The following is a 19,629-nucleotide window of genomic DNA, read 5'->3' as shown; positions in this document are numbered from 1 at the left end:
AATAACTTAAAATAAATTGTTTACATTTTTTTTCTGATTTTATTTGATTTTATTACACTTTTCTACAAATCAACAACAAAAAATCTGTAAATCTTGAGTACAGCTTTAGGATGGATGCATGTGAGAACCTGTACAGAAGTATTTTTAGAGGATAAAAATACAGATACTGAGCAAATCTTTGGTGATTCATGAAGGTCTGAATGTGTTTGCTTTCACCCAGAAGAGGGTGTTCTTCTCATTTCTGTAGTCCTCGTGTACACAAAGTGCTCAAGACTCAACATGGAAGATCAAATCTTGCCACAGGGTGGAGCTCCAGACTTAAATCACAGTGTTCTAGTGAAGAAAAGGCACATCTGAGTTTGTCATTTCATTCCATCATGCTGCTCTGTGCACTTGTAATATTTTCAGTTCTAGCAGGTGAGATTCGTTTATTTTATTTATCACCACATATTTTGATTTAAACGTGTTAATATTACATGGTCACAATAGTACATTTAGTATGTTTTTTTTTTCTGCAGGAGACTCTCTTGGTGATGTAATAACATCTCATGGTCCTGAAAAAGAAGTTCATGATGGTAACAGTGTTACTCTCTCCTGTAACTACAGTGGTGCTGTTTACAATCTACTGTGGTATCGTCAGTATCAGAGATCCAAACCAGAACTCCTTCTCTCCATCACTGAATCTGGAGATCCAGTTAAAGCAGATCCATCAGCCCGCTGGTTTTCTGCTAAAGTTGACAAACACAGAAAGCTCATGGAACTGGAAATCAGCCCTGCTAAAGTAACAGACTCTGCACAGTATTATTGTGCCCTGGTGCCCACAGTGACAGGAAACCCTTTTCCTCTGTACGTAATCTTCCTGCATATTAGCCATGCTTTTAATTGATGCTTAACATGTACATGTATTCTGTGTGTTGTTTCTCAGTAACTCTAAGATCTCTTAATGAATCCACAAGTAGGCTTACCAACACAACACATATTTCCATAGAGAACACACACACAGAAGTGGGGGCAGTGTCGGCACCATGAGTGGACCCTGGGGGCTCTTCAGTCACTGTGTTTAACTTGTTAACTTTCTCCACAGCAGACTAACCTGACAGTCAAAGCTGCATCAAGTCACGAAAGTGTGGACTAGGAGGAAGACTACAAGGGCTTAGGGTTCCATTTGGGACAGGACCTATAGAGACTCCATTACAGAAGTAAATAATATTGCCAGAAGGCGGAGCTTAATATCATGATGTAGAAGCATTTTCATCTGAAGGAGGTTGTCAGAATTCAAAGGCATCCAGTCTGAATGATACTCAAGTCTTTCAGATTCTTCTTCAGATGTCTGCTATCATGATTATTTTCACTCTCCTCCGTTTTTTGTGGACATTTATTGGTAAGATCAAGACAATTTTTCTCTCAAATCTAGACCAGTTACTGTTTTCTTATTTACAACTACGTTTTATCATTTAGATATAGTTTGATTTGTCTAACCAGTTTTCTTTCTTCATTTATAGGCCACACAGAGGCAGATGCAATAAAACCCTTGTCAGGGGATGAAAATAGACTTGTTGGTGAAGCTGTTACTCTGTCCTGCAGTTACAAAGGCCATACGGGTACTGTACAGAATTTACAATGGTACAGACAATATCCCAGATCCAAACCGGAGTTCCTCCTTTACATCTTCCCAAATGGAGTTATGAGTGAAGATAGACCAGACAGATTTTCTGCTGAAGTTCATCAAGATAATAAACAAGTGCATCTGAAGATCTCCTCTGCTGTACAGGCAGATTCTGCCTTGTATTACTGTGCCCTGGTGCCCACAGTGACAGGAAATCTGACAGCATCATACAAAAACCTCCCATGCCATCATTCAAGATGAAGCTCTAAATACTTACTTCATCCTGTCTCAAATGCCAATGCATCATCACAGTCTCTCCTTTTGCTGAACAGGTCATAATAACATATTCATATAGTCAAAGGTTTACAAATCTCCCATTTGTAATGAGAAAACGTTTAACTGTTTTGCCAGGAGGTGGCACTGTATGACTAAGTGAGACAGAAGAGACTGTCTTTTCATTTTGTGAGTTTTTTCCAATAGTATAATCTATGAGTTTTATCTTACATTAAGATTAATTCTGTCTTCTTCTTTTTTTCAGGTCAGATTTTGCCTTTAGGTTGATTCTAATTTGTCTGCTCAACTTTGCACAAAATCTTGCTAATGGTATAACTTAACAATTATTTACTTAAGAAATAATAATATAATAATAATAATCATTACATTTATATAGAGCTTTTCTCAACACTCAAAGCGCTTTAGAAGGGGGAATCTCCTCAACCACCACCAATGTGCAGCATCCACCTGGATGATGCGACGGCAGCCATATTGCGCCAGAACGCCCACCACACACCAGCTTACTGGTGGAGAGGAGACAGTGATGTAGCCAATTAGTATACAGTATATATATATGGGGATGATTAGGAGGCCATGATGGACAGAGGCCACTGGGCAAATTTGGCCCACAGAGAGTCAGGACCTCGGTTTAACGTCTCATCCGAAGGACGGTGCTCTTTGACAGTATAGTTTCCCCGTCACTACACTGGGGTGTTAGGACCCACACAGACCACAGGGTGAGCGCCCCCTGCTGGCCTCACTAACACCTCTTCCAGCAGCAACCTGGTTTTCCCAGAAGGTCTCGCATCCAAGTACTAACCAGGCTCAGCCCTGCTTAGCTTCAGTGGGCAACCAGTCTTGGGCTACAGGATGATATGGCTGCTGGCTAATAATTCACAATACAAGTAGAAGTACTGAAATAATAATAGAGTAATAAGTAGATTGTTGAAAAAGAACTAAAATAACTTTATTATTATTATTATTATTATTATGGGGAGATGTGTGCATTATGAAGGCTAAACAGCCTCTCATGTCTGTTTCGTTATGAACAAAGGCTGTCGCTGTACCCCAAATAAAGACATTTCTCTCATTCAGAAAAAGCCATGCCCACGTCAGATGAGATATGGAAATTATTACTCCACTGATGTTAATATGCAAAATATGTTATTAATCTCATAAATTGCTGTGTTTTGACGCTATGCTAAGCTAACATACTAGCTAGCCCTTGAGCATCTGTTGCCAGGAGCAATTCTATTTTATGACTAAAAATGTAAAAATTCTTTTTAAAAAGGGGCATTAACACAAATGCAAAGAAGGTGAAGTGAGACGTTTGAACATGCAATAAATGCACGTTCTTGGATGAGCCGAGTTGTCTACTTCAACTGCTCTGTGCTCTGCTAATATCAATGGTTTTACCCATTTCCAGGGTGGGCAAAATGACCATTTAAAATCAGAATATGAGCAATGAGTATAGCTCGCTCACATTCACTAACATGATCGAAACATCCATCCGCTGATTTCACGCAGCCGAAAATGTTGAAATCGAAACCGAGGCTTATTTGATTCAACTAAACTAAAAGTAGGCCTACCACAATTTAATTGTATTTAAAAAAAGTATAAAAAGAAATGTATCCAAGTAGGCTACTGTAATGAAAGTAGTGTGTTACTTTCCAACTCTGCAATTTACACTTGGTGTCGCTATCACTCACGGTTGATTCAGGTTTTTAAATTACTTTCTAATCTTGCTTAATAGGCTATGCCTGATTTTTCAATTAGAAAAAAATAATAAAAGTTGATTCAGTTTTTGCCAGCTTCCCACTGCTATCAGGAGTTTGCAGAATTCGTGACTTCAACTGATGAAGAGCCTCAAAAAAACTTTTTTCCTCGGGATGCAGCCAAGTGCAAGTCCCATGCTGTGTTCATACTTGCTGAAAAGTTCCAATAACATACAGTGCACAATCTGCACATTATTTTGTTTGTGCCATATAATTATAATTAAATAAAATTAGCCTATATAATAATATAATATTGCCAGAACTAACTTTCACTGTTCTTTAAACCTAAAAAAATATCAGTTAACATTTCCCTTTGTTTCTCTTGAAATTTCAGACACACTGGTACTGTAGGTGCAATGTATTCTGCCAGAAGGTGGAGCTCTAGGAAACCTTCTAGTCACAGTTCAATTGTTTAAAAACAGAGCAGACATATGTTGAGTCACTTTTACTCTAGGAGGAAACTGTAAGTCTTGACTCTCAAAGTCAATTGTCTCTTATTAGATGTTGCTCCTGGTATTCATTATATTTTCTCTTCTAAGAGGTGAGTGATTCAGAAGTGTTTTTTTTTCTCTCTTTATCCTGTTGACAATCTGAATTAGTACAGTTATAGAAATAATATTTTTTTTCTTTCTTACTTTTTACAGGGAATTCTGCTGCAGACGTGATAACAACATTAATCCCAGAAATGCATGTTTTGGAAGGAAAAGATGTTACACTGATCTGCAACTACACTGGCACTGTTCAGAATTTGCAGTGGTACCGTCAGTATCCCGGATCCAAACCTGAGCACCTTATTTTGTTCATTGAAACCATTCCCAAATCAGAGCCCTCTCTCCGTCTGACCGCTGCGGCTGATAAAGTCATCAAACATATGAATCTGACTATCTCTTCTACAGAAGTCAAAGACTCTGCCATGTACTATTGTGCCCTGCAGCCCACAGTGACAGGAAACACAACTGCACCCTACAAAAACTGAACGAGAAATTATATTTAAGGCAGAAGATCATGATGCACAATGTGGATTTAAAAACAGCGGCACTGTACAACTATTGAATATTTAAAGTATCAATGTGCTGTTCATATCTGTATTAATGGTTAATATTTCAGGGAATCACGACACACTAAAAGTTGTTTAAAAACTTATTCCAACATGTAACAACTGAGTGTCCACTTAACACAGAGTGTAATAAATGAATTAGACTGGCATAATTCCAATATTAGGTTGTTGGCTACAGTTTCTTTCTATATATTGAGTATTTGTAGGGTATAAGATGAGCAAGGAGGTAGCCTACAGTATGTGTGGGAGGAGCTCAATATTTTGTCGACTCCTACAGAATAAATCAGAGAAAACAATGTCTTACCTTCATACTGATATAATCTGAACTCAAACTACAGAATCATGTTACTCATCTCTTCTGTTTTAACATTTATCCTAAGTTACTGTAAGTATTACTCATGTACATTTTGCTCTGTATTTCAGAACATCACAAAAAAATATATTAAAAAAAAAGATTCAATTTGCTTTACTCTAAATTGAATCCATTACATTGCCTACATTTTTGCAGGTGAAGTGAATGGGAATGTCATCAGACCAAACCAAACATCTGTAGTTTTAACTGAAGGAAGCAGCATCACTCTGTCCTGTACATATGATGGATCAGCTTACAGTCTCCACTGGTACCGGCAGATGCCTGGATCAAGACCCGAGTTTCTGCTTCTGATTATGAAGTCTTCAAAGTTTGTCACCAAAGCTGACCGACCTCACCCGCACATGTCCATTAAACTTCATGATAAACTTGTGGATCTGGAGATCTCTTCTGCTGCTGTATCTGACTCTGCAGTGTATTACTGTGCTCTGCAGCCCACAGTGACAGGAAAATCATCTACACTGTACAAAAACAGGTTTCTTGTATATTGTATAGTCATATTTCGAAGAGGGAGGAGCTTCTTTCCATGCAGTGTCTCAGTCTTTTCCCCTCTTTCCTTTCCTTTGAGTGTGTGTTGCCTTACACTGAGAACTACTATATTAGCAAATGTTAGTGCACACTTATTTAGCATATTTCTTGTCAATTATTGGTAATTTAAGACAACTTTTACAAGACAAAACACACTATAATTTACAATATGTTAAGTTAACCAGTACAGTATGAACTCATAGACAGGACAAATTCCTACTATCATTTGCTACTGGATTCTTTTGCACTGGACACAAACCAAAAATTACATTCAAATACTTTTTGAAATATTTGTTCAAAGAATCATGTTAAATCTTCTTAACTATTATCTATTAGGCCTAAAAATCTTACTTGTTCAAGATACATCCCTTGTGAAATTAAGAGATATGTAGCAAAAGTGATCTCACCTGCATTCTGCCAGAAGGTGGAGCTCTAAGAACCAATTGTAGTTCAGTCTCAGTTCAGATTAAAAACAGAGCAGACAGACTTACATTGAGTCACTTTTGCTCTAGGAGGAAACTGTAAGTCTTGGATCTCAAAGTCATTGTCTCTTATTAGTGCAGATGTTGTTCCTGGTATTCATTATATTTTCTCTTCTAAAAGGTGAGTGATTCATAACAATTAATGCGGAAATGTTTCCTCCCCTTATTATACTGTTGACAATTTAAATTTTTCCATTAGAAATGCTTAATTTTTGTTTGTGTTTGTTTATTTGTTTTAAACAGAGAATGCTGCTGCAGACGTGATAACACCATTATTCACAGAAAAGCCAGTTTTGGAAGGAAAAGATGTTACACTGATCTGCAAATACACTGAAAGTGTTCGAAATTTGCAGTGGTACCGTCAGTATCCCGGATCCAAACCTGAGCACCTCATTTTGTTCATTGAAACCATTCCCAATTCAGAGCCCTCTCTCCGTCTGACCGCTGCGGCTGATAAAATCATCAAACATATGAATCTGACTATCTCTTCTACAGAAGTCAAAGACTCTGCCATGTACTATTGTGCCCTGGAGCCCACAGTGACAGGAAACACAACTGCACCCTACAAAAACTGAATGAGACATTATTTAAGGCAGAAGATCATGATGCACAATGCACATTTAAAAACAGTGGGACTCTACAAATATCAAATGTTTAAAGCATCAATGTGCTGTTCATATCTGTATTAAGACATAGTCTAATATTATTAATGGTTAATATTTCCGAGGTCATTACTCCTCAAAGAGAAAAGTAATTTACAACATGGCAATGAATGAATTTGTAATCAATACAAAAATGTACTGAAAAAAATACCAAGATAATCAATCACCATCCATACAAGAAATATATTCTGGTCCTTGAAATTCACATTCAAAATACTTTAAGAATTTACAAACCATTCCATGTCCAGTTCAGTTTTGACAGAGTTAACTTTTTAAAGTTCAAAGCAGGTCTTTCCAGGCTTGAGTTGCTGAAGACACATTTCTCTTCGAAAAATTACTGGTATGTTCAAAAACGCCATTATTTAAAGAAATAAAGTACAAACTGAAAAAAAAAAATGGTGACATGAAATTTTGAAGTAAAAGGACTGAAATAGTACTCCAAAAATCTTTATTTTACTTACTGTGTGTGTGTGTGTGTGTGTGTGTGTGTGTGTGTGTGTGTGTGTGTGTGTGTGTGTGTGTGTGTGTGTGTGTGTGTGTGTGTGTGTGTGTGTGTGTGTGTGTGTGTGTGTGTGTGTGTGTGTGTGTGTGTGCGTGTGTGTGTGTGTACCTCCACCTGGAGTAGGCCTCTGCTTTCCTTTGAACATTATACTAAATAGATTAATGGTTATTTTTGTAGATGGACGTGTAACCTGTTTATCATGTTGCCATACAATAGCTGCAATTCATTTACCAAAAACACTCAACATACATTTTCACAGCTTCGTTGTTTTAGTTACATCCAACAAAAAACAATGGCAAACTTAACCAGAGGTTTTTTGTTGTTGTTGTTGTTGTTGTTGTTTTTTATATTACATCAGTTATACACCAGAAAGCCCTGGTTCAGCATGAGTTCTGCCAGAAGGTGGAGCTCTCATTTCAGTTATTTCAACACAGAGTGCACAGATATAAACTGAGTCAGTTAGGAGGAAACTCCATGTCTTGTCTCTAAAGGCCTTTTTGCTCTTGATGATGTTCCTCCTGGTCCTCGTCATATTTTGTCTTTTTAATGTTAAGTGGTGAATAAGAATCATTTCCAAATAGGACAATTTCTTTCTTCTTCTTTTTTTGCTGTTTAATTGTGTTAGTAAACCAACCACCTGATTACATAAACGTACTTAGTCCATGAATTGTAATATTTGCTTCTTATTTTTTTAAACAGAATGCTGATGCAGATGTGATAACCTCATTATCCATGGAGAAGCATGTTTTAGCAAAAGAAGATGTTACACTGTCCTACAACTACAATATTCGCAGTTTGCAGTGTTACCGCCAGTATCCCACATCCAAACCTGAGTTTCTCATTTTGTACACTGAGACCACTGGTCATTCAGAGCCCAAGCTTCGTATGCAATGGCCGATAAAAGAATCAAGCGAATGAATCTGAGAATATCCTCTACACATGTGGATGATTCTGCTGTTTACTACTGTGCCCTGCAGCCCACAGTGACAGGAAAACTGTCTATGCCTTATAGAAACTGGAAGTAACAGCAACATAATATACAAATTAATTAGCAAATGTCTCACACATTTATGCGCTGTTCTTATCAAGAGGTAGCCTCATAATTGGATATTCAGGATCCATTTAAATGGTTTCAAAAATTGTATTTATTTGTTTGTTTATTTGAAAAGGGACAATGTGCACTAATCAACATTCAGATCAAATGTAAGTGTACCCGAGTTATCCACAGGCTAGTTTTCATCGGCAGTCCCCTTGCCAGGTATTTTTTTTTTCATACTTTCCTTTTAAACTGATGGCAGTTAAGCTCCATCCACAAAGAAATTGAGTTCAAGTCCCGGGTCATGTTTTTTTTTTTTTTTTTTTTTTTTTTCATACTTCTGGGATTTTGACGACAGGTCCTGGGTCATCGTTTTTTTTTTTTTTTTTTTTTTTTTTTCATACTTTCCTATCATGGTTAAAAGGCAAAATATATTCTTTAAACTGATGGCAGTTAAGCTCCATCCACAAAAAAATTGAGTTCAAGTCCCGGGTCATGTTTTTTTTTTTTTTTTTTTTCATACTTTTGGGATTTTGACGACAGGTCCCAGATCATCGTTTTTTTTTTTTTTTTCATACTTTCCTATAATTGTTAAAAGGCAAAATATATTCTTTAAACTGATGGCAGTTAAGCTCCATCCACAAAAAAATTTAGTTCAAGTCCCGGGTCATGTTTTTTTTTTTTTTCATACTTTTGGGATTTTGACGACAGGTCCTGGGTCATGTTTTTTTTTTTTTTTTTTTCATACTTTCCTATCATTGTTAAAAGGCAAAAGATATTATTTAAACTGATGGCAGTTAAGCTCCATCCACAAAAAAATTGAGTTCAAGTCCCGGGTCATGTTTTTTTTTTTTTTTTTTTCATACTTTTGGGATTTTGACGACAGGTCCCGGGTCATCATTTTTTTATTTTTTTTTCATACTTTCCTATAATTGTTAAAAGGCAAAATATATTCTTTAAACTGATGGCAGTTAAGCTCCATCCACAAAAAAATTGAGTTCAAGTCCCGGGTCATGTTTTGTTTTTTTTCATACTTTTGGGATTTTGACGACAGGTCCCGGGTCATCGTTTTTTTTTTTTTTTTTTTCATACTTTCCTTTTAAACTGATGGCAGTTAAGCGCCATCCACAAAGAAATTGAGTTCAAGTCCCGGGTCATGGTTTTTTTTTTTTTTTTTTTTTTTTTTTTCATACTTTTTTCATACTCATACTTTCATACCTTTCATACCCCCCCTCTCATGTTTCTTAGCAGTGAGGTTCAAATACTCAACAAACTTTTGTTTTGCACTTGTCCCCTATAGCCTAATGGTGTAACACTGACATTTAACACTTTTGGGATTTTGACGACCAGAGTTCAAGTCCCGGGTCATGTTTTTTTTTTTTTTTTTTTTTTTCATACTTTCCTATCATTGTTAAAAGGCAAAAGATATTCTTTAAACTGATGGCAGTTAAGCTCCATCCACAATGAAATTGAGTTCAAGTCCCGGGTCATGGTTTTTTTTTTTTTTTTTCTCATACTTTTGGTATTTTGACGACAGGTCCCGGGTCATCGTTTTTTTTTTTTTTTTTTTTTTCATACTTTCCTATCATTGTTAAAAGGCAAAAGATATTCTTTAAACTGATGGCAGTTAAGCTCCATTTAAAACGAAATTTTAAAAAAAGATGATTTTACTTTACTTGATAGTAAGATGAAAAGTAGTACCGTATGTGTGGGAGGAGCTCAAAGGTTTGTAAACTTCAGAAGAAATCAAAAAGACAACCGTGACAGACCAACCTATACAGATACTGATAGAAGCCTGAACTTGAACTACAGAAACATGTTACACATCTTGTCTGTTTTCATTTTTATCCACAGTTTCTGTAAGTACTATTAATCATACACATTTTAGACTGTATTCCAGAACATCACTAAAATAAATGTTTTAATAAAGTTTTAATAAATACATTTTATTTGTATTATTTATTTTAAAATTGTATCTATTCTAAATTGAATCCATTACATTGCCTGATTCTTGTTTTTGCAGGTGAAGCGAATGGGAATGTCATCAGACCAAACCAAACATCTGTAGTTTTAACTGAAGGAAGCAGCATCACTCTGTCCTGTACATATGATGGATCAGCTTACAGTCTCCACTGGTACCGGCAGATGCCTGGATCAAGACCCGAGTTTCTGCTTCTGATTATGAAGTCTACTAAAACTGAAGTTCCAGCTTCTCCACCTCTCCCGCATATGTCCATCAAACTCCATAATGATAACCATGTGGATCTGGAGATCTCCTCTGCTGCTGTATCTGACTCTGCAGTGTATTACTGTGCTCTGGAGCCCACAGTGACAGGAACATAATCTACACTGTACAAAAACAGGTTTCTTGTATATTGTATAGTCATATTTCGAAGAGGGAGGAGCTTCTTTCCATGCAGTGTCTCAGTCTTTTCCCCTCTTTCCTTTCCTTTGAGTGTGTGTTGCCTTACACTGAGAACTACTATATTAGCAAATGTTAGTGCACACTTATTTCTTGTCAATTATTTGTAATTTAATAATACTTTTACAAGACAAAACACATTATAATTTACAATATGTTAAGTTAGCCAGTAGAGTATGAAAACAGGACAAATTCCTACTATCATAAGTTTGCTACTGTACTTATTTGCACCGGACAATGACAGTCCTTATTACTTATTACAAAAAAAGTTACATTCAAATACTTTTTGAAATATTTGTTCAAAGAATCCTGTTCAACCTTCTTAAATATTATATATTAGGCCAAAAATTATTGTTGTTTAAGATGCAACCCTTATGAAATGAAGAGATTTTGTAGCAAAAGTGATCTCACCTGCATTCTGCCAGAAGGTGGAGCTCTAAGAACCAATTGTAGTTCAGTCTCAGTTCAGATTAAAAACAGAGCAGACAGACTTACATTGAGTCACTTTTACTCTAGGAGGAAACTGTAAGTATTGGATCTCAAAGTCATTGTCTCTTATTAGTGCAGATGTTGCTCCTGGTATTCATTATATTTTCTCTTCTAAGAGGTGAGTGATTCAGAAGTGGTTTTTATCTTTATCCTGTTGACAATCTGAATTAGTACAGTTATAATTTTTTTTTTTTCTTTCTTAATTTTTACAGAGAATGCTGCTGCAGACGTGATAACAACATTAATCCCAGAAATGCATGTTTTGGAAGGAAAAGATGTTACACTGATCTGCAAATACACTGGCAATGTTCTGAATTTGCAGTGGTACCGTCAGTATCCCGGATCTAAACCTGAGCACCTCATTTTGTTCATTGAAACCATTCCCAAATCAGAGCCCTCTCTCCGTCTGACCGCTGCGGCTGATAAAGTCATCAAACATATGAATCTGACTATCTCTTCTACAGAAGTCAAAGACTCTGCCATGTACTATTGTGCCCTGGAGCCCACAGTGATAGGAAACACAACTGCACCCTACAAAAACTGAATGAGAAATTATATTTAAGGCAGAAGATCATGATGCACAATGTGGATTTAAAAACTGCGGCACTGTTCAACTATTAAATATTTCAAGTATCAATGTGCTGTTCATATCTGTATTAATGGTTAATATTTCAGGGAATCACGACACACTAAAAGTTGTTTAAAACTGATTCCAACATGTAACAACTGAGTGTCCACTTAACACAGAGTGTAATAAATGAATTAGACTGGCATAATTCCAATATTAGGTTGTTGACTACAGTTTCTGGTAACGCTTTAGATTACAGCCCGAAAAGTACTCTGTAATTAAGAGGAATTTACAGTGTAACTTTCTGTAATTATAGTGTACCTATAAAGTACTTGCATGTAAGTATAAGGGAACAATATGTAAAGTTTTGGGAATAAGGGGATAACAACCAGGAGAATTAAACACAAATTTATACTGTAAGTATTATAGAACTAAGGGGTACTTATTCTACTATTATGATACAACAATCTTACATTTGGGAGCAATTTAGAGAGAACAGACACTGCGTACCTTTTTGAAATAATGGTGAACCAGTACATACTGTATAGCCTTTTTAAAAATTACAGGGTACATATCTATGCAAATACAATAAAAAATAAACAAAAAAAATTATAGCAAAAGTGCAGATGTTTAAGTTTGGGCTAACATGTTTTAAGGCAAGAAAAGCTAAGACTATTGCAATTTTTTTAAATACTGGGAAATATATCTTGTTTGATGTGGTTACAGGGCAAGTGGTGCTTGTATAATAAATAAAAGTTTCCGAGTCAGTGATATAAGATTGTGTGTATGCATTTTTATTGAACTTACCCTGTAACTACATGGAACAAGATGGTAACAAACACCACTTTAATTTACGGCCCGCAATGTCACATTTACCCTGTAACTACATGGAACAAGAGGGTAACAAGCACCACTATATGAAACAAGAGTATCTTTCCCCAATATTTAAGCAAAAGTTGCAATAGTTTTCGTTTTCAGTGCACTTTTGTTAAAAATATTACTTTATAAATGCATAGATATGTACCCTGTAATTTTTAAAAAGGCTATACAGTATGTACTGGTTCACCATTATTTCAAAAAGGTACGCAGTGTGTTCTCGCTAAATTGCTCCCAAATGTAAGATTGTTATATCATAATAGTAGAATAAGTACCCCTTAGTTCTATAATACTTACAGTATACATATTTTTTTAATTCTGCTGGTTGTTACCCCTTTATTCCCCAAACTTAAAATATTGTTCCCTTATACTTATATTGTAAGTACGTTATAGGTACACTATAATTACCGAAGGTTACGCTGTAAAATCGCTTTAATTACGCAGTACTTTCCGGGCTGTAATCTAAAGCGTTACCCAGTTTCTTTCTATATATTGAGTATTTGTAGGGTATAAGATGAGCAAGGAGGTAGCCTACAGTATGTGTGGGAGGAGCTCAATGTTTTGTCGACTCCTACAGAATAAATCAGAGAAAACAATGTCTTACCTTCATACTGATATAATCTGAACTCAAACTACAGAATCATGTTACTCATCTCTTCTGTTTTAACATTTATCCTCAGTTACTGTAAGTATTACTCATGTACATTTTGCTCTGTATTTCAGAACATCACAAAAAATAAAATAAAAAAAATATTAAATTTGCTTTACTCTAAATTGAATCCATTACATTGCCTGATTCTTTAATGTTTTTGCAGGTGAAGTGAATGGGAATGTCATCAGACCAAACCAAACATCTGTAGTTTTAACTGAAGGAAGCAGCATCACTCTGTCCTGTACATATGATGGATCAGCTTACAGTCTCCACTGGTACCGGCAGATGCCTGGATCAAGACCCGAGTTTCTGCTTCTGATTATGAAGTCTACTAAAACTGAAGTTCCAGCTTCTCCACCTCTCCCGCATATGTCCATCAAACTCCATAATGATAACCATGTGGATCTGGAGATCTCCTCTGCTGCTATATCTGACTCTGCAGTGTATTACTGTGCTCTGCAACCCACAGTGACAGGAAAATCATCTACACTGTACAAAAACAGGTTTCTTGTATATTGTATAGTCATATTTCGAAGAGGGAGGAGTTTCTTTCCATCCAGTGTCTCAGTCTTTTCCCCTCTTTCCTTTCCTTTGAGTGTGTGTTGCCTTACACTGAGAACTACTATATTAGCAAATGTTAGTGCACACTTATTTCTTGTCAATTATTTGTAATTTAATACAACTTTTACAAGACAAAACACATTATAATTTACAATATGTTAAGTTAAACAGTACAGTATGAACTCATAGACAGGACACATTCCTACTATCATAAGTTTGCTACTGTACTTATTTGCACCGGACAATGACAGTCCTTATTATTTATTACAAAAAAAGTTACATTCAAATACTTTTTGAAATATTTATTCAAAGAATCCTGTTCAACCTTCTTAAATATTATATATTAGGCCAAAAAGTATTGTTGTTTAAGATGCAACCCTTATGAAATGAGATATTGTAGCAAAAGTGATCTCACCTGCATTCTGCCAGAAGGTGGAGCTCTAAGAACCAATTGTAGTTCAGTCTCAGTTCAGATTAAAAACAGAGCAGACAGACTTACATTGAGTCACTTTTGCTCTAGGAGGAAACTGTAAGTCTGGACTCTCAAAGTCATTGTCTCTTATTAGTGCAGATGTTGCTCCTGGTATTCATTATTTGTTCTCTTCTAAGAGGTGAGTGATTCATAACAATTACTGCGGAAATGTTTCCTCCCCTTTTTATACTGTTGACAATTTAAATGTGTCCATTAGAAATGCTTAATTTTTGTTTGTGTTTGTTTATTTGTTTTAAACAGAGAATGCTGCAGACGTGATAACACCATTATTCACAGAGAAGCCTGTTTTGGAAGGAAAAGATGTTACACTGATATGCAAATACACTGAAAGTGTTCGAAATTTGCAGTGGTACCGTCAGTATCCCGGATCTAAACCTGAGCACCTCATTATGTTCTTTGAAACCATTCCCAATTCAGAGCCCTCTCTCCGTCTGACCGCTGCGGCTGATAAAGTCATCAAACATATGAATCTGACTATCTCTTCTACAGAAGTCAAAGACTCTGCCATGTACTATTGTGCCCTGGAGCCCACAGTGATAGGAAACACAACTGCACCCTACAAAAACTGAATGAGAAATGACATTCAGAATAGAAATTCAAGATGCTGAATTTAAAAAGAGTTTGTAAACAATATCATTTGCTGTATACTGTTGCTTTTCTCTGAGAACTACAATTTTAGCAAATGTTACTGCACCTTTTACTTGTTAATTATTGGTAATTTAAGGCCACTTTTACAAGACAAAACACACTATAATTTACAATACGCTAAGTTAACCAGTACACCGTATGAACTCACATGCTAGAAAAACATTTCTTTAAGCAAAACCTAGAACCAAGAGGTCTGACATCAGCTAGTAAACAAATAGGTTCTAAGAATGGAAATTAATTAGTATTCAGTATACAAAAATGTATTAAAACAAAAGTTTCTTAGGTCTATAGACAGAGCAACTTTCTGCAGATGAGACTTTGCTTAACTGACTATCATAAGTTTGCTACTTGATTTATTTGCACAGTAAACATAAATTGTGCAATCAGTCAGATCTCTCAGGAAAGTAAAATTCCTTATATTAAGGAAAAAAGTATTACCTTCACATACTTTTTGAAAAAGCCTACTTGTTCAAATAATAATTTTCAGTGCATAATTTAACAAGCCAAAAATTATTTAATAAGATCTTGTTGTTTAAAATGCATGCCATTTCAAATGAGATATTGTAGCAAAAGTGATCTCACCTGCATTCTGCCAGAAGGTGGAGCTCTAAGAACCAATTGTAGTTCAGTCTCAGTTCAGATTAAAAACAGAGCAGACAGACTTACATTGAGTCACTTTTACTCTAGGAGGAAACTGTAAGTCTTGGATCTCAAAGTCATTGTCTCTTATTAGTGCAGATGTTGTTCCTGGTATTCATTGTATTTTCTCTTCTAAGAGGTGAGTGATTCAGAAGTGTTTTTTATCTTTATCCTGTTGACAATCTGAATTAGTACAGTTATAAAAAAAAAAATCTTAATTTTTACAGGGAATTCTGCTGCAGACGTGATAACAACATTAATCCCAGAAATGCATGTTTTGGAAGGAAAAGATGTTACACTGATCTGCAAATACACTGGCACTGTTAATAATTTACAGTGGTACCGTCAGTATCCCGAATCCAAACCTGAGAACCTCATTTTGTTCATTGAAACCATTCCCAAATCAGAGCCCTCTCTCCGTCTGACCGCTGCGGCTGATAAAGTCATCAAACATATGAATCTGACTATCTCTTCTACAGAAGTCAAAGACTCTGCCATGTACTTTTGTGCCCTGAAGCCCACAGTGATAGGAAACACAACTGCACCCTACAAAAACTGAATGAGAAATTATATTTAAGGCAGAAGATCATGATGCACAATGTGGATTTAAAAACAGCGGCACTGTACAACTATTGAATATTTAAAGTATCAATGTGCTGTTCATATCTGTATTAATGGTTAATATTTCAGGGAATCACGACACACTAAAAGTTGTTTAAAAACTTATTCCAACATGTAACAACTGAGTGTCCACTTAACACAGAGTGTAATAAATGAATTAGACTGGCATAATGCCAATATTAGGTTGTTGACTACAGTTTCTTTCTATATATTGAGTATTTGTAGGGTATAAGATGAGCAAGGAGGTAGCCTACAGTATGTGTGGGAGGAGCTCAATATTTTGTCGACTCCTACAGAATAAATCAGAGAAAACAATGTCTTACCTTCATACTGATAATCTGAACTCAAACTACAGAATCATGTTACTCATCTCTTCTGTTTTAACATTTATCCTAAGTTACTGTAAGTATTACTCATGTACATTTTGCTCTGTATTTCAGAACATCACAAAAAATATATTAAAAAAAAAGATTCAATTTGCTTTACTCTAAATTGAATCCATTACATTGCCTGATTCTTTAATGTTTTTGCAGGTGAAGTGAATGGGAATGTCATCAGACCAAACCAAACATCTGTAGTTTCAACAGAAGGAAGCAGCATCACTCTGTCCTGTACATATGATGGATCAGCTTACAGTCTCCACTGGTACCGGCAGATGCCTGGATCAAGACCCGAGTTTCTGCTTCTGATTATGAAGTCTTCAAAGTTTGTCACCAAAGCTGACCGACCTCACCCCGCACATGTCCATTAAACTTCATGATAAACTTGTGGATCTGGAGATCTCTTCTGCTGCTGTATCTGACTCTGCAGTGTATTACTGTGCTCTGCAGCCCACAGTGACAGGAACATAATCTACACTGTACAAAAACAGGTTTCTTGTATATTGTATAGTCATATTTCGAAGAGGGAGGAGCTTCTTTCCATGCAGTGTCTCAGTCTTTTCCCCTCTTTCCTTTCCTTTGAGTGTGTGTTGCCTTACACTGAGAACTACTATATTAGCAAATGTTAGTGCACACTTATTTCTTGTCAATTATTGGTCATTTAAGACAACTTTTACAAGACAAAACACATTATAATTTACAATATGTTAAGTTAACCAGTACAGTATGAACTCATAGACAGGACAAATTCCTACTATCATAAGTTTGCTATTGTATTTATTTGCAACGGACAATGACAGTCCTTATTACAAAAAAAAGTTACAAATACTTTTTTAAATATTTGTTCAAAGAATCATGTTCAAACTTCTTAAATATTATATATTAGGCCAAAAATGAATGTTGTTTAAGATACATCCCTTATGAAATGAAGAGATATGTAGCAAAAGTGATCTCACCTGCATTCTGCCAGAAGGTGGAGCTCTAAGAACCAATTGTAGTTCAGTCTCAGTTCAGATTAAAAACAGAGCAGACAGACTTACATTGAGTCACTTTTGCTCTAGGAGGAAACTGTAAGTCTTGGATCTCAAAGTCATTGTCTCTTATTAGTGCAGATGTTGCTCCTTGTATTCATTGCATTTTCTCTTCTAAGAGGTGAGTGATTCATAACAATTAATGCGGGAATGATTTCCCCCTTTTTATACTGTTGACAATTTAAATGTGTCCATTAGAAATGATTAATTTTAGTTTGACTGTTTGTTTATTTGTTTTAAACAGAGAATGCTGCTACAGACGTGATAACACCATTATTCACAGAGAAGCATGTTTTGGAAGGAAAAGATGTTACACTGATCTGCAAATACACTGGCAATGTTCAAAGTTTGCAGTGGTACCGTCAGTATCTCGGATCCAAACCTGAGCACCTCATTTTATACTTTGAGACGAGCCCCAAATCAGAGCCCTCTCTCCGTCTGACCGCTGCGGCTGATAAAGTCATCAAACATATGAATCTGACTATCTCTTCTACAGAAGTCAAAGACTCTGCCATGTACTATTGTGCCCTGGAGCCCACAGTGATAGGAAACACAACTGCACCCTACAAAAACTGAATGAGAAATTACATTCAAAATGGAAAATCATGATGCTAAATTTAAAAACTTAATATAAAACAAGTTATCAGCTCTAAAGGTGTTGAACATAATTATGAACATACTGTAGAACCGCAAACTCTAATCATACCATTTCAGTACGTCCAAACCCTGTCTAAATACAAAACACATGTTTTTTTTCTAGCTTACAGTACTTATACTGAAAAGGCAGTATTCTCAGCAGATGCAAACTAGGCTATATCAAGAAATGGCTATGCCTTATTCCAAGGATGATTCTCAGCATACACAGTATAATGTATAATAAATGACATACCTGATACACTTATGCTGCTGACTATTAAACAATGTACTGTAGATTTGTACCAAACTTTGCACAGAGGAAGAACATGGAGAACTTCTGGAGTATGTGTGAAGCTGTGAAAGTAAGTAATATGTGAGAATAAGTAGGTGGAGCTAGCTGAGGGGAAAGCCACTGCAAAACAAAGGAACGGTACAATGCCTCCAATGACAAGAGAGAGATAGCAGTTCTCTTGAAAAATTTTCACAAAAACAATGTTGTTGCTCTGTCTCTTCATACTTTTCTATTATTTTGGTAAGAAATTAGCTTTTATTGCTTTTAGTTCTTGTACTTGGGTAAAAAAAGACAACTTTCTGTTTTTGTTTCCTTTCAGTGCTAAGTAATATGTGCTAAATCTATGTCTTTACAGGTGAAACTACTGGGTATGGAATCAAATCAGATAACAACACCATAGTGTTAATGGAGGATGAAAACATTACACTCTCGTGCACATATGAAGGCTCAGTAGACAGTTTGCACTGGTACCGACAAAAACCCGGATCAAGATCAGAATTTCTAATAATGATTGATGAAGCTTCTGAATATGTGACAAAAGCCAATCCACCTGACCCACATCTGTCAATCAAACTTCATAAAGCACAAAATCGTGTTCATCTGGAAATCTCCTCTGCAACAGTTATGGATTCTGCTATGTATTACTGTGCTTTGAGGCCCACAGTAACAGGAAACACACATACACTGTACAAAAACCCCTCTACTGTCTATAACAATTCAGAAGGATTGTGCATTTAAAAATGTAAACATATTTCAATGTAAAAAGTAAACTGGTCTTTTTATTTTGTGATGCTGTCTTCTGTCTTTTTAGTTACTGTAAGTGCAAATTCCATGAGATATTACGTCCAGATGTCGGCACGGAAGTTGCATTTTGAGAACAACAATACAACTTTAATCTCAACCACCACATTCACATTCTGGAGTCCTGCAACCAGCATAATGTGACAGCAGCTACAATGAGTGCTCCAAAAGTCCCACTATTTACAATAGGTGAGAGACAAATGTGGTGTAGTTGATTTACATGGGGGAA

General features: G+C 36.0%; 1 long non-coding RNA gene and 1 gene segment (V, D, J or C); both read left to right on the top strand.

Annotated features, from left to right (window-relative positions):
• Nucleotides 1-279: 279 nt before the first annotated feature.
• On the top strand, nucleotides 280-944 carry LOC306998980 (T cell receptor alpha variable 12-3-like). The segment is given in 4 exons: nucleotides 280-304; nucleotides 409-417; nucleotides 519-846; nucleotides 926-944.
• Nucleotides 945-10,069: 9,125 nt separating this feature from the next.
• LOC306998823 lies at nucleotides 10,070-11,913 on the top strand. The gene is made up of 3 exons (XR_013797673.1): nucleotides 10,070-10,150; nucleotides 10,315-11,320; nucleotides 11,415-11,913. It is a non-coding gene; the product is annotated as an uncharacterized lncRNA (long non-coding RNA).
• Nucleotides 11,914-19,629: the final 7,716 nt, after the last annotated feature.

The sequence above is a fragment of the Phoxinus phoxinus genome, assembly GCF_949152265.1.
Source record: "Phoxinus phoxinus genome assembly, chromosome: 5".
In the NCBI taxonomy this organism is placed as follows: Eukaryota; Metazoa; Chordata; class Actinopteri; order Cypriniformes; family Leuciscidae; genus Phoxinus; species Phoxinus phoxinus.
Note: the sequence above shows the minus strand (reverse complement) of the source record. Positions and strands in the feature narration are given on the sequence as shown.